A 24,167-nucleotide genomic window follows, 5' to 3' on the forward strand; every position below is an offset into this window, starting at 1 on the left:
CCGCAGGGGACTGGGTCTGCATGGGAGATTGTGAGATGGGGAGGGGTCCTGACCCTTGGTAGCTGCTGTAAGGAGGCTTCACAGTGGCCCCTCCTCACTAGCCTTGTCCTGTGTTCCAAACTGTCTTCAGCCAGGCTCAGAGCTCATTGAGGGCAGATTATCATCGAGTGTCCTTTTAACTCCAGAGGCCTTCCTTCTCCCGATCCGTCATGGACTAATAATGAATGTGCACAAATCATGACGTTAAAACCCATGGGAAGGTGGACACCGCCGGCTCCACCTCCTCGTGGGATGCTGGAAACGAATGGCCAAGGTCCGGCCTTGTTTCAAGGAGATCTCATTTCTGCCAACATTCTTTGATCTTAAGGGGAAAATAAAATGGCTTTTCATCTTCATATCTTTATGTTTCTGCCTGTTTTCAGAAATGGGAAATCTACAGTTTTTCCTTTTCATGATTGACAGGCCAATGGTGACAACTGTGGCCTTATTTCAGAACTGTGTGTGATCAAGAGGCCGCGCTGGCTTGGGGCTGCTGTCACACGGATGGACCAGTTTTCATGAGGCCACAGTCTTGGCCAAAGGCCATGGTGGAACAAAAGTTGCTACTGAGAGCATCAATAATCCTCTTACTTCTGAGTGGCTCGCCTCCAGATGATTACTGGACGCGGCGCCAGGAAGTAGAGGGATCTGCCGTTAATGGGTTCTGAGACAAAGCACTCACATTTCTGAGCCCCAGTTTCCTTCTCAGGGACGAGCACAAAAGTTCACACTTGCTCTGACATTCTACCCACCACCGGAGGAGTTCTGAAGTAAAGAGGGACAGGGCAGTAGCAAATGGCCAGTCATCCGTAGATCATCTATAATGACACCTTGCATGGAAGGTTTAAGTTGTGACAAGACAGCAAAGTCGCAAAGTCACTTAACCCCTGTGGCTTGGGCCACCAAGCCAGCTGCTGCCAAGCTGTGACCAGAGACAGAGACACGGCCAGCAAGAGTGCAAACTCCACTCTGCCCTGTTTTGTAAAGGGAGGTCCTGGAATAGAAGTATGGCGGTCCCTTGGACCATATTTGGAAGGTTTTGGTTTCAGGACTCCCCTCTCCACTGAGTAGATATCAAAATCCATGAATGCTCAAGTTCCTTATATAAAATGGGGTAGCATTTACACGTATCTTGTGCATATCTTCTTTTATACTTTAAATCATCTCTAGATCACTTATACTACTCAATGCAATGCAAATGCTATGTAAATAGTTGTTACATTATATTGTTTAGAGAATAGTGAGAAAAAAGGTCTGTACATGTTTATTTTCAAATATTTGTGGTCCACAATCATTTCACCCATTATTGCTGCATTCCTTCTGCTAATACAGTTGATCTCCTTCCTGGAGGAGCCTGTATCTGAGAATTCACCTGTTCACTAAAATTCATCCACAACTGGATGGTAACTGTAGGCAGGTAGGGTGTGGCCGGAGGAGGTGGGCCCCAGTGGCTGTGCCTTTGGGGTTTATACTTTGTCCCTGGTGAGTGGAGCGCGCTCTACTTCCTGGTGTCCACGTCCTGAGCTGCTTCCTTCTGCCAGTCCTTTGGCCATGATGTTCTGCCTCACCTGGGGCCCAGAGTTGGCCGACCATGGCTGAACCTCTGAAATTGTAAACTAAACTAAACTTTTCTAAGTTGTTCTTGTTAGGTCTTTGGTCACAGTGATGCAAATGTTCTAAAATGTTCTGCCTTCTTTATTTCTGAACACTAGAACATTCTGTTTTTTTTGATTCCTGAACACGAGCTTCTAATCACTGTCCCTTCCTCCAAGCAAATTGTTTCCCTATACTTTTTCAAGGGTTCCCAGTAGGAAATGGATGTGTTCATTGCCCACTCTTGGGAGGTACAAAGCAAAATAATCTTTTTATCTTCATTAAAAAATATACTTTACATTCTAAATTCAATATCATCCTATTTTTAGTTCTTTCCCTCTTTTTTTCCTGCCTAAATGTGTCCTTGGATTTCATTTGCCAATTCATTTTAAACTGGTCCCATTTAAACCAAACTCTTTTAAATACACCTGTTTCAGAAATGGGCCACCCATACCCTCGGGGTGGAGGAATGGTTGTGATAACAGTTGAAATTATCTGTGCTCATAAGGGATCAGATACACATTTTTACACTCTTCTCACATGCATAAAATTATTGAGGCTGAGTCCCAATTAGTGAGGTACTATTTATAGCATTTCTTGAAAGCAACTGTTCATTTTAAAAACAGCTTTTAAAAAAAGATTTTATTACAGAATGAAGTATGTTGAAGAAAATTGCCTTCTGGCACAGAAGAAATGAGGGATTATTTGGGATGAGTGTGTGTGCGTGCACGTGTGTGCCTGTGTGTGTGTGTGTGTGTGTGCGTGCATGCATGTGTACGCGCGTGCCACTGGAGGGATTACTGACCCAGGGCCAGGCAGAGGGATTAGGTAGGCTTGACACAAGACAGCAGATTAAAAGAGCACTAAGGGCGTCTTCTAGGGGCTCCTACTGCACGTGACATTGCCATGCAGTTTCCTCTGAATAATTCAGGCCTAGAATTCAACCAATCTCCTAACGAGGAAGTTTGTGAATGGGATGAAAGAGAATTAGAAGTTTTGATCCCACCAGGGACTGTGTATTCTCATTCATAATGATCAGAATTGTTCTTCCTGTTTAGAACAAGAGAGGGAAAGAAAAGGAGGGCTAAGAGGACAAAGCAGAAAACCTCTTTATCAAACATAGAGGAGAGATAACACCATATAAAAATAAATGCATCAAAACCAGTCCTCTATTAGATTTTGCCTTGTGATTCTGTCTGTTTTGTCTTTCTAGGCTCTAGGACTTATATGTAAATAAATCCCCAAATAATATGTGGCAGTGAATACTCCTTTTTTGTTTGATACTGGGGACTGAACCCAGGAGTGCTTAACCACTGAGCCACATCCCAGCCTTTTTTATTTTTTGTTTTGAGACAGGGTCTCACTAAGTTGCTGAGACTGACTTTGAACTTGTGATCCTCCTGCCCCAGCCTCCCAAGTTGTGGGATCATGGTTGTGCACCACTGTGCCCAGTGAGTATTTCTTATCCAGGAAACTAAACAGTGCATCTAGCACGCACTTTTCAACTCCCTAGCTCTCTTGCGGGGTGCTGTCTTCATGCTAAGTACGAGAGGCCACCCTCCTACCCCATGCTCCCTGGGACATAGGGTTTGTATCTTTTCAATCCCCAACAGCAGAAATGCAGTGAGACCTAAGGGCAACGGTTCTGGTGCATCAAAAACTAACAAGACGTTGTCTTCTCCGATGGAGAGTCGGAGTGTGCCCCGTTCGGCTCCCCTCTCTCCTTCCTAGCAGTCTAAGCCCTGCCTGGTGCGTTTCTGAACTCCTTGGTAGACGGACACTTGGTCCTTTTTATTTTCCAAAGCATTTAATGACAATGCGTTACTCCACGTTCCTGTGGCAGTTTGTGTTGATGTGATTCCAGAGTTGAGTGAGATGTCATGCTGGTTAGCGGGAAGAGGTGAGGGCATTTCCGAATTAATTGCCACCTGATGGCAGGAGACAGAATTGAGAATAATTCGGCTAATATCAGACTTTCTCGGTGATTGATTCACTTGATGGCTTGGAGGTATTTTTTTGTTGTTGTTTTAGGATGGGGGTGGGGGTGGGAGCTGGCGGTTTGTACAGTGGAAAGCAGGAAACTTTTCCTTTTTAAAATCACACCTATATAGTGGTCATGAATCAGAGAAGAAATGTTCTTGTTGTTCTAGGTCATGTATTGTAAGGACTATGTTGGCTCCTTTAAGATCAAAGCTGGTGCTCACGCTGGGCCAGCTGTATGACAGGGAATAACATCATCGCACCCAGGACAAAAACTGATGTGCAGCTCCGTGATGGTGTGGGTATGGTGTCCCCGCATCGTAATGGGATCCATGACTCATATTTCTCTATTATGTACACAGTGGCCAATATTTATGGGCCACATTAATGAGCAGGCTTATCAATCAAAAGGGTCTGCGCTCTTTGGAATGAATCTATAATTGGTTCACGAATATTTGCTTCCTGGCTCCTGCCCACCTCATGATTGTCAGTTTGATGACAGAAATGGGCCCTTTATCTCATATTCCTTTTTTAAAAAAATTTTATTGGTGCATTATACTTGTACATAATAGTTGGGTTCATCTTGACATAATCACATGTGCATGGGGTTTAATTGACTCCATCTCAGTCCCTGGTGGCCCCCTCTTTCCCTCCCCTCCTTCCTGGCCCTACCCCTTCCTCTGCTGATCTTTCTTTCATTTGTCCTGTTGTGGTACCTGCATGTGGCTCAGCAGTGCAGTGGGCAGTTTGCCTGCCCTAGTTTGGGTCCCTCCTCACCCATCACCTTCTCTCTCTCTCCTTGGCTCCTCACCGTCTTCATTCCTCCGTTCTTCCCTTGCTCTCTGCCTTTCTCTGTCCCTTTTTCCATGTCTAAATGCTGCCTCTATCAGCATGGCTTATAAAGAATGAGCTTTGTTCCCCCTAGAAATGCACCAAAGCAAGCACCACCCCCTCTGCACTCTCCTCTGACATGGAAGAGCTTTGCCTGCTTCAGTTCCCAGTGGACAGATGGTGCAGAGCCCCCTCTGAACTCTTCCTGGGGAACCAGGGCAATGCTCGGCCATGGCCCAGGTGCAGATTCCTGTAATGAGTCACCTTCAAGCCTTCAAGTAGATGTGAAGAAATCTTTTTTTTTTTCCTTCCTTTAAGCTTATTGATTGTGAAGAAAAATTAGACAATCACCAGTTGTGCAGATGGGTGAGCCAGGTAGGCTTTAATGTCAGGAGCGAGGCATTGGCCATAATTCTTCACAGAGATGGGAACAAGATGTGTGCATTCTAACTTTCAGATTCAAAAGACCTGAATGAATGGTGGGAGCTTCTCAGGACTGAAAGTGTTCTCAACTGGGATGTTGGCAACCCCTGTTTTGTGGAAATTCTGGAGTAAAGCCCAGGGAACAGAGGCCAGCATGGAATGTATCCTTGGTCACCCAAGCTTTGAAAGGGCACCCAGGTCCCTGGCATGGGGTGGCCAAGAAGCTGCAATCCCCTGGCAGGATGCGGCAGGCACCTGGCAATTTGTTCACACTTCCAGAAGAAAGCAGTGGTCAGATGAAGGCAGCATGGGTTAGCCAAGAAAATAAACAATAAAAATGCTTGGCAATATCTGTGGTCCAGGGGGTGGGACGAGGAAGGAGGACACAAGTACATGACTGTGGTTGTCATTATTGTTATTATTATGGTACCAGGGACTGAACTAGGGGGGCTTACCCTCTGAGCCACATCCCCAGACTTTTTTAGTTTTTATTTTGAAGTGGTCTTGTGAGATGCTTAGGGCCTTGTTAGGCTGCTGGCCTTGAACCTGTAGTCCTACTGCCTCAGCCTCTCTAGCTGCTGGGATTACAGATGTCTGCTACTCTGTCTGGCTGTAAATATTATTTTAAAGAATCTCATTTTGACCGATGTGATTCTGCCATCTGTAAACGGGGTAAAAATAGGAGTTCATAACCCACTTGAATCAAATGTATAAAATATGATATGTCAAGAGCTTTGTAATGTTTTGAACAACTAATAAAAAAAGAATCGCATTTTGAAGTTCAGTCATAGGCTAAAAAGTCTTCACTATATTTTACAAAAACGAATAGATAAATAAATACTAATGGGATAAATCAGAAGAAGACTGAACATTGGCAAGTGTATCATAACTAATCCTATTTTGTGCCCAACGGCTCTACAATAAGTTGTTAAAAATCATATATGTAGGTACACCAGATTGCATGTTCAGATACAGGATGAGGGATCTGGGGTCGTGAAGACTGTTCAAGTGAAAGACAGCTGGGCATGTTGGGGACCATAGGGTCATGCTGAGCCCAGGTATGGGAAGGTCCCCTGATTTGGGGTGTCCTCAGTGGGAAAGTCAAGTGCATATGGTTGACCCCAAGAGAGACCCAAGGCCAGGTTGATGTGGGCTGGGGTATTTCATCTGCTGGAAGAGAATATACTATGAAGGAACAGAGAATTTGGGTTGGAAGGGAGCCTGTGGTCATAGCAGAGGAACTAGAGGGAAAATTTAAGCCAGGAGTGGAGGGGATCTGGGAACATTTGGAAGCAGACAGAAGTTATGAAGGAGGGAGTGGTAGTCCATGAGCAGGTGTGGCGGGAGCTGGGGCTGGGCGTGTGGTGGCGTGAGGGCGGGTGGCATTACTGAAGGCTGTCCCTGGTCCTCCCACACACTGCCCTTCTGGGATAGCATCTGCACAGTGCTGAACAGGACTTGGGCTCCTGAAGACACTGGACTGGTAACCACCTCCTGGTGACTAAGTCGTGGCTTTGGAACTGGCCAGCCCTCTTGGCACCAAGTAGTTAGAGAAAGCAGAAAAGCAGGCAGCCAGACTTCGGGCTGTGCCAGCTTCCAGACTGCCTGGAATTGGCTGGCAGATACAGAAGAATGGGCACCGGGGCTGAGAAGACGGACTCCCTCCAGGGAGCTAAAACAATTGGCATTATGACAGAGACCAAACACAGGGGCTGGGCATTTAGGGCAGGGGCCCAGACATGGGTCACTAGAATAAGGAGAGCCCTGGGTCTCAGAGTCGGTCATGGGGTCACAGGGAATCCAGAAACCCCTCTGAACCCAGGGCGCAGACCCACTTCGGGCTCCCTGGATGAGCCAAGTCTCCAGGCAGAGTTGCAAAGACATTCAGCAACTTCAACAATGGATGAGGCCCAACTGTGGATTGGATTCCTGCTGCAAAGGCTTAATTAGCCTTTGTACTCCTCAATTCAGTCTTGAATGTTTACTCACCCAAATCTACATTTCTGGACTCTTGGCTTTTCTATTCATCCCTGCTTGCAAACTTGGCTACTTACTTTCTGAGCCCTCCCCTGCCCCTGCCCCTTCATATTATCTGGCTGAATGAAACCAATAGTGACCAACACACAAATTTTGTCCTCCAACTTCTGTCTCTAGACCTACAATACATGACCTGACTCCAAGGGCACAGCAGGAAACTGTTTTAGCACATATTTTCCCCTCCACAAAGAGGTTGCCATCCACGCAGTCTGCCTGAGTGACTAATTGAGTTCTTCTGTCCCTCTAGTAAGCACGACAGTGACTAGGCTGTTCTGAGGGATGAGCAAACTGAGGCAGGAAACTTGCCTGGTTGGTTCTGCTGAGAGGTAGAGTTAGGTTTTAACTCAGGCTCTCTCTACGGCCGACTGCATCTTAATGTGCTGTTGTTGATTTGTGAGTGTGTTTTTTCTGTCACTTGCCAGGGTGACAAAATGCTAGCTCCATCTGCCAGCCATAAAGGGCAAAAGCCCTTTGTCTGGGGCAGTAAGAGGACAGTGCCTTGAGGGCACAGCGCCCTCGGAATGAACAGTAGAGAGCAGGAGCTGCCGACCCCTCTGCTCCACAGGGAGCCCCTTGGTCAGACAGCCAGCGCTGTGGCTGTTGGCCAGGGGGTGTGCTGAGCCTGTGAGCCTGGAAGCAGAGGCCAGCTCTGCACACGGAGGTGAGGAAATCATTAATTCCAAGGCTCACCAAGTGGTTGCAGGTGGGCAGGTGAGGCTGGTAGGTGCATGCTCCAGCATCTGTGTGGGAAGGGTCCCTCCATCCGGCAGGAACCTCCCTCGTCCTGCTTGGCCTCTGGGAATTAAGCTGGCTGACCTCTGTGGGCGCCTCCCTTCTCCTCCTCCAAGAAAGGGAATTGATTTGTCAAACATATATCCACATTTTTCCACCCGGGCAGATTCATTCTCTCTGTGAGCTACACATCATGCTTTCAAAGTCGAGCACTGAATCCTGCCACAGGCAATACCGAGGATGGTAGAACTCTCTATTTCTTCTCTTTCTGACATATCCCAAATGTCAAGATATGAGGGAGCCGTTTATTGATTTCACTGAAGTTTGGCTGTACTGAGCACGTATATCAGATGGGTCTAGAACCTCTGCTGGCAACTCAAGGACCCCAAGATAAATAGCTGTAGAAGCTAAGTTCCCATCAGGGGTCTCTGGAGTGCTGGGTGGACGTGCAGAGGGTCCTCCTGCCTTCATTACTACCTTGCATCCTGCAAACGCGAAGAGTAACCCCTTCAGGTCCCATCTCACTGAAACAGGTGCCAGAAACCTAGTTTTTTTTTTTTTTAACTTTCTAATAAGGGGAAAGAAGATGTAAAGAAAACTGCAAAGATCATAAGTGAACATCTCGATGAATTGTCCCCAACTGAGCACATCTGTTCAGTCAGCACCTGGGTCTGATGAGGCAGAACATTAGTAGAGCTTTAGTTGTTACTAGAAATTCCTCCTTCTGTCCACCCCACAGAATACTCTCAATGAAACGTAGCCATCACCCGACTGCTGCTTGATTTGCCCCGCTGTTTTAAGCCTTTGCAGCCTTGCCTGGGCCATCCTATCAATTTTGCTAAGCTGCATCACCCAGGTGACTGTCCTTAGACAATGGGGTTGGTTTCCCTTCTAAGCCTATGAGACTGTCCCAAGAAACATACCTGCTACTGACTGCTCATCACAGGCAGGGAGCAGCTGCTCTCAGGCTCGGGTGGTCTGTCCCTTTGGGTCCTAGAAGAAGCAAACATGGCAATAGAAGTAGACATCCAAGAATTTTGAGGGAAAAATTTGCAAGGTAGGATGAGCGGGGATGTGCCAGGAGAGCCTCAGACTGCGGTGCCCGTCTGGCTCCCTTGCAAGGAGACGGGGAAGGAAGGAGGAGGGAAGAGAGAAGCTTCCACGGAAGGCAGCTGCCTGTTAGAGGCTGGAAGGGCCTGAGTTGAGTGGCCTGGACATTCTTGGTGCTGTTTTGGACCTGGGATGTCCCCTCAAAAATTTGTGTGTTGAAAGGTTGGTCCCAAGTGCGATCAGGTTCAGAGGTAGAGCTTTAGGCAACAATGTGGCTCTGACTCAGACGTGGATGAATCCAGCTGCTGGATGAATCCTGGTAGTTGAGTGGACCCTGGGTGGGAGCTGGAGGCAGATGGGCACGGCTGGAGGACGCAGGTTACTGGGGGCTTTGGACCATGTCTGTCCCTGCCCTGCTCTTCCTCTCTCTTGCTCCCAGGCTGCCATGAGCTGCACAGTTTTCCTCCTCCCCGCCTTTCTGCCTCGATGTTTCTGTCCTGGAGTCAGCCGACCAGAGACTGAGGCTCTGACACCATGAGCCCAGATGGGCTTTTCCTCCTCTAAGTCTCTCTTGTCCAGTGTTTGGTTACAGTGATGAAAAGCTGATGGACACACGTGGTGGATACTGGCTGTACACAGCTGGGCACAGGCTGTGCTAGAGCAAGTGCTGCCAGGAGCTAACAATGGGGGCTGGCACTTCCCAACAGGTTCTTCTGGGGGAGATCAGGGTGGCACACCCTCAGGAACACCCGAGGTGACTTCTCGGTGGCTTCCTTTGCCTCTTCCCACTGTCCAGCAGTTCTGTCAAGGAAGTGTCTCACAGTCACCGCCTTGGTCAAAGTGGCTTGAGTTGGACCTCGCGCCTTCACTCTAGCAGTGTGATCACGCCGCTCTCAACCACAGTTTCCTCGTCTGTAAAGTGGGGAGTTGTTCTCAACGCATGAGTTTTCTGTTAGGATCATTCAAGATGATTTTCAGTAGGCTCAGTATATGATATACCAAAGGCTGAACTTTAATCCTCATGGTAAGGCATTCAGTGGTGGGGTAGGAGAGGTGACTGGGGCGTGGGGTCTCTGGCCTCATGAATGGATCAGTCCATTCATGGTTCCAAGGGTTCCTGAGGCAGTGGCTTTGTTATAAAAGTGAGTTTTCTCTGCATGGTGTTCTATCTTGCCATGTGGTATTCTGGCCATGCTGAGACTCTGCACCAACCAGAAGGACCTCGTCAGATGCAGCCACCTGATCTTGAACTTCTCCACTCCTAGTACCAAAACAAACCTTTATTTTTTATAAGTCACCCAGTTTTTGGTATTCAGTTATAGCAGCAGAAAATGGTCTAAGACGCCTCCACTCTTCCCCATGGAGCATCCCTCTCTTCTCAGCAGGACAGAGTCTATACTTCCTCTTTAGGATCAAGAGCATGTGCTGCAGTGCTAGGTCCAGTGCTTTGGCCCTTTGAGCAGCAGGTCCCTTACACTCCCCTGAAGTCACGGACTCCTTGGAAGTCTGGTGAACCCTTAGGCCCTTCTCAGAATAGTATTCTAAAGAACAAAATAACATAATGCAGGTGAAAGATAAAATCAGTTGTATTTGAACTACTCATCACACTGTTGTAAAAACAATTTGTGATTTAGTCATAGGTCTGCTTCTTTATTAACATATTAGGTAACAGATTCTACCTAATAATGAGCCTCACTGAAATCATGATGAACATAATTGATATTTCGTGATAACCTGCCCAAGTGTGATGCGATATGAAAATACTTGTGATTTTTCTTAGGGATGAAATCTTAAGTACTGTAAATTCTGCAGTTTGCTGTTCCATCTCCATAACTGAAGGAAATGGTGGGTTTCGGTAGAGATGAGGGGAAATTAAAGATGCAATTCTCTATCCAAATTGACGGTTCCAGGCCCAGGTAAAGAGCTCCGTCCCTGAGGGAATGGCCCCACTCACTCTCTTGGGAGCACTTGATTCCCAGCACTTAGGGATGCCCCTGGTGTCCTCTGGTAAACCTGTCTCAGGTTTTCCCAGCAGCTCATAGAGAGATGGATCTGCAGGGGGTTGACCAGTGTGGTGCCTTCTCTTCGTGACATAAGCATGTCATTTTGTCCCCGTGAGTGGCAGGAATGAAGGAGCCCTGTGTGTCTGCAGCCTGTGCTTGCCCCAGAATCTCTTTGCCACTGGTCCTTGGAGGCTGCTCTCCCATCCACGCATCTTCTTCCAAAGTCTACTTCATCGACAAGGCAACGTGCCCAACTAAACGTTCCAAAGAGGTTTGCTATTGGAAACCTCGCAGTGGGCAGAGGCTTATCCAACCCCCGAATACCTGCCTCCTTTAAGATTTCTGAGATGTCTATGGGGCAGTGTTTTCACTCCATGTGAGACCAGTCCTGGAGGTCAGTCACACTTGGCAGGCACCCGCTGCCCTGTCCACGGTGGTGTGCTGGGGGCATTTTGCAAGATTTATCATTTGGAGAACTCCACAAGGAATGGCCATTTACCATGTTCCACAGACCAAACTGGAGGGTGGAGTTTTTATCAAAGGCACAGGATTAGGACCTGAATTGAGAGATACCTCTAATGTGTTCCAAATCCTTGATAAGAATTTACCAGCCTCCTTCACAAGGCCCCCCTAATTTGACTCAGTATGAAAGGTTGAAGTGACAGAAGTGATCTGTATGATGGGATGCATGATGTTGAGCATGTCGACTTCCGTGCCGGATTGAGTCTTCAGATCCTCTGCTTTCCGCTGGCTGGCCATGCAGCGTTGGACGAGTTACTTAATTTCTCTGTGTCTCGGTCTCCCCACCTACACGAGCAGGTTGATAGTGGCCTCCTCAGGGGTTTCAAGCATTAGGTAGCACATGTAGACGGTAGAAAGACAGATGCTTGGCTCCTTGAAGGAGCTCAACCAACGCTAGCCACTGCTGACTTTGTAAAAGGACCCTGATCACAGCAGGCACAGAAATGACGCCCCCCACACCAGCTGCTCAAGTTCTGAACTGCTTATGAAGAGCAAGACACCCTGCCATCTGGTCTCTGTGACTGCTTCAGCCTGAAAGTCTACACTTTGGCCTTTCAAATTTTATGTCCCAGCAATCAAACTACCATGACCTCTGACCTCTGCAGGTCTCTGATCAAAACGCTCCTTTATGGCTATGAAGCTGTTCCTGCCTTCCTTCACCTGATGAACTTCCCATGATTCTTTAAGTCTGGGCCTGGGGTCTTCTGGAGGAATCCTGCATATGTCCCCAGGCTGACAGGGGCAGCTTCTCTGTGCTGTCACACCATCACACCCATCAATCATTGGGCATCAACAGTGAGTGTAGGCTTACCTTGTCCTCAACACTTTGTGTAGACTTAGCCTACCACACCAACACTGAGCATAGACTTGGCCTATCACACCAACACTCAACATGGACCTTAGCCTTTCCCACCAACACTGAATGTAGACTTGGCCTTTCCCACCAACGCTGAGTGTAGACTTGGCCTTTTCCACCAACGCTGAGTGCAGACTTGGCCTTTCCCACCAACACTCAACATGGACCTTAGCCTTTTCCACCAATACTAAGCGCAGACTTGGCCTTTCCCACCAACGCTGAGTGCAGACTTGGCCTTTCCTACCAACACTGAATGTAGACTTGGCCTTTCACACCAACACTCAACATGGACCTTAGCCTTTTCCACCAATACTAAGCGCAGACTTGGCCTTTCCCACTAACGCTGAGTGCAGACTTGGCCTATCACACCAACACTGAGGGTAGACTTAGCCTTTCCTACCAACACTGAGCATAGACTTAGTCTATCATCTGAACACTGAGAATAGACTTGGCCTTTCACACCAACACTCAACATGGACCTTAGCCTTTCCCACCAACACTGAGCACAGACTTGGCTATCACACCAAGACTGAGTGCAGACTTGGCATGTAGACTCAGTACTGAGCCTAGATACCCTTTGACCTCAGCACTTTAGGTAGACTAAGCCTATCCCATCAACAGTTAGTGCTTATTCACTGACATGACATAGATATGTCCAGGTGATGATAGTTGGTATCCTGAAACTTTTTGTGTCCTGTTGGGAGACCCTTTATCTCAAACTGTCTCAGCTGATCACAGAGAAGGGAGTGACTTCTGCTCTCCTTGCACTGGGAGAGGGAGTGTCGGCATGAGTCTTCACCAGCCACTTACTGCTCCTTCATGAGGGAGGAGGAGTAGCTGACATGGTTGCTGAAGCCCAGGGTTCTTCTCTTCAGGGGGAGTGGTCCCAGGAATAAATCTAGAAAATGGCAGTCCCAGATTCCTACCCACATTGAGTTGCAGCCTGCTGTGGTTTGGGTGTGATCTGCGTGTCTATATATACAGCTGGTCTCCAGGGTGATGATGTGTGGAGCGGCCATGGACCTTTAAAGAGGGTGGTCCTGAGATCATTGAGGGGGTGCCCTTGGGAAGGGCTGCTGGGGTGAGGAGCCCAACTGTTTCCTCTTTGTCTCTTTTCCTGGGTCAGAGCGTAAGAGTTTGCTCTGACGTGGTTGACCTGCATTGCCTTATGCACTAGGAGCTGACGCAGACAGCGCTGGACCTCACCAAGCCTGTGCTGAGCTGTTTGGACTTTGAACCACTCAGACTTTGAGCTAAATAACTCTTGTCGCTCTAACATTAATCACCTCTGGTGTTTTGTTGTAGTAATGCAAACCTGACTGATGGAGATCCCATGTACTTGAACTTGGTGTTGAGTAGGGGCAATCGAATGTGAAAATGACTCCGAGCACTGGAAGTTGCAGGTGTATGCAAGGAGTCCAGGCAGCCCTGGGCTGAGTGAGGAGTAGGCAGGTGGTGTGGGACAGGGTGCTCCTGGTGGAAAGATGAGCATTTGCCAAAGCTCAAGGGGGAAGTGTTCTCAGTGGTGGGAATGTGGCCTGGGGTGTCTCATGTGGTGACCCAGCGTGGCTTGGCTGAAGAGGGAGAGAATGTTTCCCAAGCAAAGCAAAATAGACCCACAAGGTCCTCCTGTGTATGTCAGAGGGGAAGCACCTGCCCAGGAGGAGCAGGTGCTAAGTACATGTGAACCCTAGCACCCGAGTCTGGCATTTGCTAGGTCTAGGGTGGAGCTGAGAGTTTGTTTGCCTTTTAGCAAGTTTGCAGGAGATGCTGGTGCAGCCTGCCTGGGGACCACCTGTGGCGAAGCTCTGGGTGCTCCCTGAGGTGCAGAGTGACCTTGCTGCCTGGGAGGCCCCTCCCTGTGAAAGATCTTACCCAGAACGAGAGGAGACCACGGCGCCCCAGCCTCGGCCAGGGTCCCAAGGCTGCCAAGGGTTTGTGGAGCTCCGTCCACAGTTTCCCCACTTCCCAGCGCTTGCTTCCTTATTGAGGGAAGGTCATTACCGCCTCACTCTGCCCTTCTCTGTGCCCATGTAATCTCCCTGTTTTGCTGCTGACATTTTCAGTGATCCCACGCTGACCTTCCTCCAGCTGCTGAGGGTGGAGCACTCAGGATCTCTGCTCACCTCTGAAATGGCACTTAAAAAAGAGCTGCCCACCACGGAGCTTCCTAGCCCACCACGTACCGCAGCTGACTCAGAAAACCAGTAGCAGGAGGCAGCTGTTCATGTGGCAGAGACACAGGCTCGGTGACAGGGAGGGTCCTTGTTCAGACCTGGCTTGATGGCAAACTGTTGCCAAAGCAGACTCCTGTACAGCCTGGGCTGGGTCTCAGGCCCGTCTGTCCATGTCCATGTCTGAACTTTACAGTAGCAAAGGCCTTGGTTTACTGAGCACAGGCCCTGTGCCAGGCAGCTGCCAGGAACTTGAAGGGCATTATTTAAATTAATCCTCCCAGGAATGTGGTCGAGGAGGTGGTGTTACTGTGCCCGTTTGACAGGTGAAGAAACTAAGACTCAGATACCCACAGCCACGGATTGAGGCACCTGGGATTCATATTGTGCTCTGATTCCAAAAAGGTTATCTTTTCAAATCCGAATTAGCAAATGGGAGGGACACTGGCTCATGCCTTTGTTTTCTAAGTGAAAATTCCCAATTAAGAGATTCATGTGTAATGTGGTTACATGTTTTGGGTGTGTATGTGTGAGTGTGTGTGTTGTGGGGGGGGAGAGAGAGAGAGAGAGAGAGAGAGAGAGAGAGAGGGAGGGAGGGAGGGAGGGAGGGAGGGAGGGAGGAGAGAGAGGAGGAGAGAGGGAGAAGAAGGAAGAAGAGAGGAGGGTGATAGAGGCAGGGGGTGGAATTTATTAAGCTTATTACAACTATTCAATGCTGTCTGGAACATATGACAGTTTATTAGATTTTGGCAATTGTAAAACAAATTTATCTGGATTAGGATAAAAGTGACCATGATTTAAATGGTGCTTTTTGAAGTCTTTCCATGAAATTTCAAAGTGAATCTCATAAAAATGGAGAAAGTAAGTACCAAGGGCAGCCTGGAGTGAATGGGCCTACTTCATGCGTGCTGGGGTGGAACTGTCCACTGGGTACACCCTCTCCTCCAGGAAGCCCTCCTGGCTGCCTCCCCTGCCCCATGGAGATGCCTCAGGCAGCTTCGTCACTCAAGTCCTGGGCTGTGTGATAGTCTCTGTGCCTTCAGTGGCTTGAAGCCACAGCCCCTTAGCGTTTTGTAGTATTTCAGGTCAGAACTTGGCAGGGTGGGGCAGGGCTGGATCTCTGCTCAGAGTTCCACACAGGTGACACCAAGCTGTCAGTGAGGCTGGGAGCTCGGATGGGAGTCTGAAGGGGAGTCGCTGCCGAACTCCTTCAGGCTGTTGGAGGACGTGTTCCCTGCATCTTGAGGACTGCAGCGTCGGTCTCTGGCTGTGGCCGGGGTCACTCTGCACTCCCAGGGCTGGTCTTGAGCTTCGAGTCCCCCTGACGTCCCCTTCAGCTGCACACCATGGGTGGATCCCTGAGTTTACAGGCTCCCCTGACAGGTCAGGCCACCCGATGACCTTTGTGTCTTAAGCTTAACCGGCTTGGGACTTCAAGGACATCTGTGAAGTCTCTTTGTGGAAGCGGCAAGGTTATGCTCGACTGATGGAGGGACGGGAGCCAGGGTGTCATCTTGAGGATGCTGTCTACCCTAGCTGCCTTCTTCTGAAATGGCTACATCCTTCCTGTCACACCTGGCCAGATGGGGAGCAGCCCCAGACCCCAGGCCAGGCCAGGTATCTAATTTCCGGCTGCATTTGAAGGAGACCCTCCTCTGGGGAAGCTGGGAAGGACCCTTTCCTGGGCAGTGGGGTCTTGGTGAGCTTTTCAGGCAGGGGACGAAGGTGTCACGTTGGCGATGTCGCCCAGCTCCTCTGGCCCTGCCTCTCTCCCGTGGACCCATGATACTTTCTTTCTCCTTTTAATTCTGGTAAAATGTACAGAATGTAAATTCACCGTGCCAGCCACATTTATGGGTCCACTGGGGTGGCGCTGAGCGTGTTCACCTCCTGTGCGCCCAGGGTGGCTGCCCATCTCCAGAGCTCCTTCCCTCTGCCATGTGGACACTCTGCTCACTAGACACCCCTGTCACCCCCCAGGCCCTGCGGCCACCACCCTGCTTTCTGTGTCTGTAAAGCTGTAAGTGGAGTCACCTGATGTTGGTCCTGCTGTGTCTGGCTTCTGTTATGTCACTTAGTGTCATGTCCTCACCTGCTGTAGCAAGGCCAGAACTCCCTCCCCTTTGTGGCTGACCGCTGTTCCCTGTGTGAAGGTTCCTTTTGTTTAACCCATTCGCCACCCATGGAGGCACGGCTGCCTTTGGTTATTGTGCTGAGTGCTGTGTGAGGGTGGGTGTTCCCAGGCTCTCTGAGTCCCTGCTCTGTTCTTCTGAGTGTTGCCCAAAGGGGAAAAGCTGAGCCACCTGGTGTTTTCATTTTGAATTTTGTGGGGGGTCACCACACTGCTCTCCATCGAGGCTCTGCCACTTTACATTCCCACCCGGAGCACCAGGGGCCTGCTTTCCCCACCTTCCTCCCTCTCTCTCTTTCCTCCTTCTCCCTCCTCCCTCCTTTCCTTCCTCTCTTTATTCCCTTCTTCTCTTTCTCTGCCTCCCTCTCTCCTTCTTCCCTTTCTCTTCCTTCTCTTTCTCTCGCGCCCTCCTTCCCTCTCTCTTCCCTTTCTCCTTCTTTCTCTTGCTCCCTCCCTTCCTAGTAGCCATCCTAAGGGATGTAGATTGTTGGGAGATGCTTTCTGACTGAATGCATTTGGTGCTGCTGTCCCATGTGATTAAGCGCTGTGAGTGTCCTGGTCCCTGGTGGTGAGGAGGGCACTGCCGACATCTTGGAAACTCCACACCCAAGGCTGCTCACAACAGCATCTGGTCGCCGTGGTGTGCAGCGAGATCCTGCTAGGTGCACTCAGGATCGTCTTAACACGAGATCCAGGTCAACAACTGCTTGATGATCTTGCACATGAATTCACCATGGAAACTTGCCTTTTTTATGATTTGACTCTGGAATTTCCTCAGAAGCTCCTGTCTGGCAGGGTTCAGATATGAGATGATGGCTCATGTGGGGTGTGGCCTCATTGTGGATTAATCCACTGGATGGATTCGTAATTGAAGGAACTTCTGGATGGGAACAGCAGGCGGGTGGGGCGTGGCTGGAGGAGATGGGGCCCAGGAGGTGTGCTCTTGGGGACATACCCATCCCTGACACCTTCCTCTCTGCCAGCTGCCAGGAGCCGAGCGTCTTTCCCCACAGTGCCCTTCCACCATGACGGTCTGCCTCTCTCAGAGCCAGAGCAATGGAGTTAGGCTGACTGTGGACTGAGCCTTCTGAAACCTCGAGCCCCAAATAAACTTTCCTCCTCCTTGTCATCCTTGACAGGCATTTTGGTCACAGCACATGGAAGAAGGCTGCGGAGCAGGATGGAGAGGGAACAAACCCATGGTGGACAGTCGGCACAAACGCCAGCTCTGCCTCTGCAGGCGTCTGGCAAGGGTGTCCTGTGCTGGACTCACTCCCACCAGGACCTACCTGGGAAGCCTGGTCCTCCTGGGGCTCCGGGAGTGCTCAGAGCTTCAGTAAAGGTCTGCATAGAACAGGTATTGACCACCCGAGCTCCACCTGTGACCTGTCAGCATTTCCCAAAATACACCTCCTAATTATCCACCTCCACTGTCTGTGAAAGAACATGAGATCCTTGAAAATTCCAAGCTAAGGTGGCCTCACACCCATCCCAGATGCCATTTCTGACGGAAGATAGCTGCCGGAGAGGAGTGGAGGTGGGGGGGGAGGCTCAGTGGTACTTTCCAGTTCTTTAAGGCAGAACTTAAAAAAGAGGGCGTAGATGGGGAGTGGGAGGAAACTCCCCCCTCTTGACCCTGGGGGTTGGGTGACCCTCACCCAGAAATGCAATGAATTGGCACGGTCAGGCTTTCGTCCCTCCCTGGGAACACCAGAGTGACCAGTGTGGCCTGCTGCTCTGCCAGTTTTCCAGCTCTAGGCTGGTTGGGGACACTGCGACCCCAGAGAGGGGTGGAAGCCGCACTATGCTAGGGCTGACTCCTGTCATGCTCCCTCCCGTGTGGAGTGAGGTCCTGCGTCTGCACGCCTGGCCTCTGTCCCTTGGATCTGGACAGGGACGTGGTTTAACACCACGTTTTTGGCTTTCTTTGGGGGAACAAAATAAGAACTGGCCAGAAGGGGAGCGTTGCGGGGCTTTGCTGGCCAAGCACTGTTCTCCTCGGCTCAGAAGGCCATGCCCTGAGCTTGTCACTCCAGCAGGCTCCTGGTTGGTCACCGAGGCTTCTTCCTGCCTCCTCCCCTCCATCCATTCCCACTCCGAGCAGTCTTCTCCTCACAGGGAGATGCGTGCTCCTTGCCCCCTCTCAGGCCTGCGCTGCTCCCGTGGTTACGGTGCACTCCAAGCCCTGCTCCACCTCCCATGCGCTCCTCTGTGGCCTCCTCCTGGGTTGCTGCAGCCCCATCTCCCCAGGTTCCCTCCCACAGGGCTCCAGGGAGTCCTGCAGTGCGACCTGCCCTCCCCAGACGCTCTGCCCTCCAGCATCTGTCGCCTCCCACCTGCCCTCTCCTCTGCTTGCCCTCCTGCTTTGCCCAACTCTTTTTTTTTTTTTAAGTGACATGGGAATTTATTTTTTTATTTTTTTTATTTTTTTTTTTAATTAATTTATTTTTTTTTATTGTTGGTCATTCAAAACATTACATAGTTCTTAATACATCATATTTCACAGTTTGATTCAAGTGGGTTATGAACTCCCAATTTTACCCCGTATACAGATTGCTGTATCACATCAGTTACCCTTCCATTGATTGACATATTGCCTTTCTCTTGTCTGATGTATTCTGCTGTCTGTCCTATTCTCTACTATCCCCCCTCCCCTCCCCTCCCCTCCCCTCCCCTCCCTTCCCCTTATTTTGCTTCAAAGCTTAAGGAAGGTCAACCTCATGGTGGGGGGTGGGGACTTCCCTTCCCCCTCCAGGCCCCGCCCCAGACTCTCCCCCAGGCCCCATTCTGCCCTCAGTTGCTCCTGTAGATCCCAGGCACCTCTCTGCATGGTGCCTGCCATGCACCAGGCTGTGAGCTTGTGTGACCACCCACCCACACACACACACACACACAGGCTGTGATTTGTGCATCTTTGCACCTAGAATTAGCCTGGTTACATAATTTGGATCTGCACTGTCTCCTGAAGGCCCAAGTGTCAAAGTCGAGGCCTCCAAATTGGCGTCACTGGGAGCAGGTGTGACTTTGAGAGGCAGGGCCCAGGGGGAGGTTCTCTAGTCCCTGGCAATGGTGCCCTTGAGGGGCACTGTGGGGTCCCAGTCTCCCCCTTGGTTTGCACCCTTCCATGGGGAGAGCGACTTCCTTCTTGCTGTGGTCCCTGGCGTGAGTCCCTAAGAGTGGGCCTTCTGGTCATGGGCAGGAACTTCTGCCCACTCTACCCTTTCCTCCTGTCAGTGGGTTGCCTGGGTGTCCTGGGTGATGGGAAGCTGCTGGCCCACCTGGCCGTGTGGTTTTGCAGCAGCTTTGACTGAGGCAGCCCCGACTCTGCTCTGTGCTGCAAACATACAGGTGCCACGAGGATCTGTGGTTGTCCCTGTTTGACAGCCAGAGACCCTGCTCTCCTGATGGCAGCCACATGGCTTTGCTCCCACCCTGACCTGCAAGTGTCCGCTGCCCTGCAGGAGGAGGAGCGTGACAGTTTCTTTCACACATGCTTGTCTGCAGCACCTCCATTTCTTTCTGGGGTACTCCCTTTTGCATCCCAAAGATGTGTTTAACCCAGGAGGATCTGGGACACCTTTCTTCCGTTTTAATGCCCTTGCTCTCTGGAAGAGCCATCTTGGATACCTGATCTCAGCTGAGTTCATTGAACGTACACCCTGGAGCTCTGAATCCCGAGTGACATGTGAGGAGGAGGACTGGCCAGAGTTTACTTAATCTGGCTGGTCCTCAAACGGAATTTGGAGAGAGGAGTGAAGGAAGCATGCAGGTGCACAAATGATTTGTCTGTTTGTAAGACAAATTTCCCAAGTAACTTAACGTGATGGGAAATAAGTGCTCTTCCAGCTCATATAAAATAAGTTCAGGAATAAGCATCCCCTGTTGGTGAGGCCATCACAGAAAGATGTCAGACTCCTGCTCTGTGTTCTAGACTGTGAACCTGTCCTTAGAATCCAAGATGGCTGCTGAGCACCTATCTTCACATCCAGTGTTCCAGGTAACAAGATGGAGGAAGCAGAAGGAAAGAGGGATTGACTCCTTTTAGAGATACTTCCTGAAAGTTTCTCCATTTTGTTTATATATAAATGACCAGAACTTTGTTATGCCTACATCTAGCTGCAAGGAAAGTGGTAGAATGTCATCTTTCAAGTCAGTGACAGTATTTCAAGACAGTATATGTTGGAAATTAGTAGCCTCTCTGTACCATTTTGTTATGGTTTTGAGAGGGGTCAGGAGATGAAGGACCACTTCCAGATAAGCTTGAGCCATTTTGCTTATTACTTTCCCAGTGATTAACTGGGGTAAGAGTGTGAGCTGTAGCAGGAGCAGTGCAGACTTTCAGGGGACCACCAACGAAGAGGCTCCCTCTTGGGGCTCCCTGGGTGAGCCTCAGTTAGCACAGCCCTCCTGCAGGTGGTGAAAGGGCCCAGGACCCCACGGTGCTCCAGCTGGTGGGTGGATCTGCATCTGATTTGGAGTTCACTCTCCCTCTCCCTGGTCTTGCTGTCCACCTCCTGCACCCGCAGGGTGGATTCACTTGGCTAGAAACCTAAGGGCTCTGGTTTGGGAGCCTCAGTCTTAGTTCTGAGTGGGCCATGGTTTTGTGCTTTAGCATCACTAAGAACTTACTTTGGCTTTTATCAGCACAGGAGTGAAGTTATCCTGGGGAAAGGTTATGCATGAAAAGTCATGTGAGCATAAACCTGTGTGTGGTTCTGCACATGTCCCCCTGAGGAAAAGAAGTAGTTCCAATTGGTCTTAGATGAGTGTGCGTGTATGAGAGAGTGTGAGAGAGGGAGAGAGAGCGCGCTTGCGTGGTTTATGGGCAGGGGTGCAGGGTAGCACGGTATGAAAACCTCACAGTGGAACTTGCTGAGCTCCTGGTTTGGAAGTGCAGGGACTCGAGCTGGGTGGGATTGATAGTCATAATTAAAGGGACCCAGCAGCTAAAAGCAAGGTCGTGCCTTAGATTTGCCAAGCCAGGCAGAAATTCATTGAAAATCCATATGACATGAAAGGCCGGAGATGGGCTGAAGTGATTCTGATATTGGCAGGTTTCCATTTCTCAGCCTAAGTCACCCAGCTGAGACGTGTGGACGCCACACAGTGACAGCTGACAAAATAAATGTATTGATGGAATGATCGGCTGGTCCCCCACCGAGCGGCAGGGGGATGCCGGCGAGAGGAGAGGCCCGTGGCCAATTATCTGAATTGGTCATCGTCCAAGCCAGCCATCACGTTTGCCATCGGACTGGGCTTCCTCCCGCTGCAGCTTTGTAAGAGGAGTCCTTTGAGAAGTGAGCACACATCTCCCGTCCATTCATTTTTCCAGTGTTAAGGTCAGGCCAGAGAACGCACTGGGGGAACGTTCTGTCTGTGCTGAGAGCAGTGCACTGTGGTGCAGGGGGGTCCTGCAGTCGTGGGGTGCTCCGAGCTCTGGGCAGGAAGGAATGTCTTTGCAGGACTCAAAGGGGAACAAGGAAGGTGCCCTGAGCAGAATTCCAGGCGTCCAACCAGACAGCGGCTGCTTCCTTGGCAGCTGAGATGAACAGCCAGGATCTTGCCGTGGCTGGGCCTGTGGGCAACATCTACCCTGTGGTTAGGACTTGCCACAGAGTGGGAGGAGAAGGGGCTGCAGCCAGGGGCAGAAGGGCTGGGGTTGCCTTGAGTGGAGCGAGGAGCTGGTGGCTGGACTGTGGCAGTCTGGCAGGGTCATCTTTAGCCCTCAGAGCTCAGGTACAGAGTGGAGACAAGCCAGGGCCACAGCGAGGCCACACCGGGAGCCAGCGCACCACCAGCCCTAGTGGATTCTCTGTGTTTGTCTGTATTTCACTCACTCGCTGCTCAATTAACAGAAGCACCATATAACATGTGTCACACTTCTTAATAAAACTTTGTAGGAAGAGTGATTTTTCAATAATTCAGATACCCTTAATAGTACCAATAAAGATTTACGCTGCCTGGTGATAGTCCACAGAGCTAATTATACGGGGGAATTTAAAAACATCTCACGGGAGTGAGGCGGTAAGAACACAGCCATGTCTTCCTGACGCCAGCTGTCACTCATTCATTCATTTGACAAGTCGCTATTGACTGATGTTAACCTCAGTGCAGACTCACAGCCAGTTCATTGAGCAGGTTTAAATTTGACATGTTCTGAACTTAGGAAAGTATATGGAACAGGATCTTTTTTGCTTTACAAAAGGTTTTTTTTTCCATGATCTCCCCATGTTTGAAAATTCCTGGATGAATCTAGCCGTCCTGTACACCTGGACAGTATGTTACATGGACAAATGGCTTTCCAGAATGTTCTGGCTCCACACTAACCCTGCTGGTGGGACAGGGAAGGACCATGACTTGCACTTTCCAGGAGGACAGCTCCTTCTGGAAGTTGAGCCACGTGCCCAGCCCTGGACGAGGTAGGAACTTTAATGCTGGCGGTGGTGGTGGTGGTGGGGGGGGGCTGTTGGCTGTTTCCCCAGGTGGTCAGCTGGATAAATCCAGCTTGACACTGTGTGGCTCACTTTGCATTTTCATATATATCACTTGGTCACCTTCACCGCCATCTTGTTGTCACTGTCGACATGATCGATCATCAGCACCATCATCATCATCATCCACAGCAGCCTCGTCAATACGTGTCTATTTCTTAGGAAACATCACCAATGCTCTCAGAGGGAAGGGTCCTTCAGCAGGAGGTGCCTGTCTGAATCAGCCACAGTGGATGGAATCCACCAGCTGCAGAAGGGGTCTGTCCTGAGAGACTTTACTGGCTTCCGAGGGGCCTGGGGACTACCAGACAGCTCCAAGGGACCTGTCCAACATCAGGGCACCAGAATGTGTTCAGGATGAACATGTGAAGGAAATCCGGCCTTAGCCCTACAGATCCCTCCTCGCTGTCTAAATGCAGATTCTGGTGATGGGAAGATGGCGCTTATAGCCAGTCGAGGAGGGAGAGGCTGGTGGGAAAGAGCGGTCCCGACCTAGGAAAGATGTGCTGTTCAGGGACAAGACTTCCACCCGCCATTGACAACTTTCTTCTGAGAGTGAAGATGGAGACTCCCGACCCTTCGAGTGCGTCTGTGTGTGCTCGATTTCCTCGCCTGTCCTTCACAGGGCAGGCACTCCTGGTTGGCAAGGGACCTGGGGCTTGGCCACAGCCTGGGCCTGAAGCCAGCACAAACAGGGCTGGACCCAGTACTTGGTTCAGCAGACCACTGAGACGTTGGTGGAAGGAATCCCACTGACCTCCCAGGGAAGAAACATCAGGAGCCCACGGTGGTGCTCAAGGAAGATCTGGGGTCAGAACACGGGGTTAGGACAAAGCCAGATCAAGACCCAGAGGAAGTTCACACGAGATCAGAGCTCAGGCACAGAGGTCGGAGCCCAGAGGCCACACTGGGCCAGGCCATGAGGGAGGAGGGACGCTCTTCATATTAAGTGAGACGAAAGCCAAGGGAAGGCCCAAGCCACAAGAGGCTTCCCAAGGGGACCTGTGGCAGCCAGGGAGGGTTTGCTGGGGGCCCTGCCCACCTGCTCCTGCCTCTTACTCCTCTTCTGCCTGGTTGGATGTTGCTGTCCCTGAACACCTTAAAGGCCTCAACCACCTTCTGTCAGGAGGGATGTCCAGGGAAGGGCAGCACTGATGTCCAGGAGGTATGTGCCCATCTCCAATGTCCCCATGTCCCCTGAGAACACTACCTGCAGCTCTGTTGCTTAGAGTCCCTCCCTGACCCTTGTGGCCACATGGCCTCCAGTTAAAGCCCAGAGCCCAGAACTCTTCTCCCCACTGTGAG

This window comes from Urocitellus parryii, chromosome 9 (assembly GCF_045843805.1).
Source record: "Urocitellus parryii isolate mUroPar1 chromosome 9, mUroPar1.hap1, whole genome shotgun sequence".
NCBI lineage: Eukaryota > Metazoa > Chordata > Mammalia > Rodentia > Sciuridae > Urocitellus > Urocitellus parryii.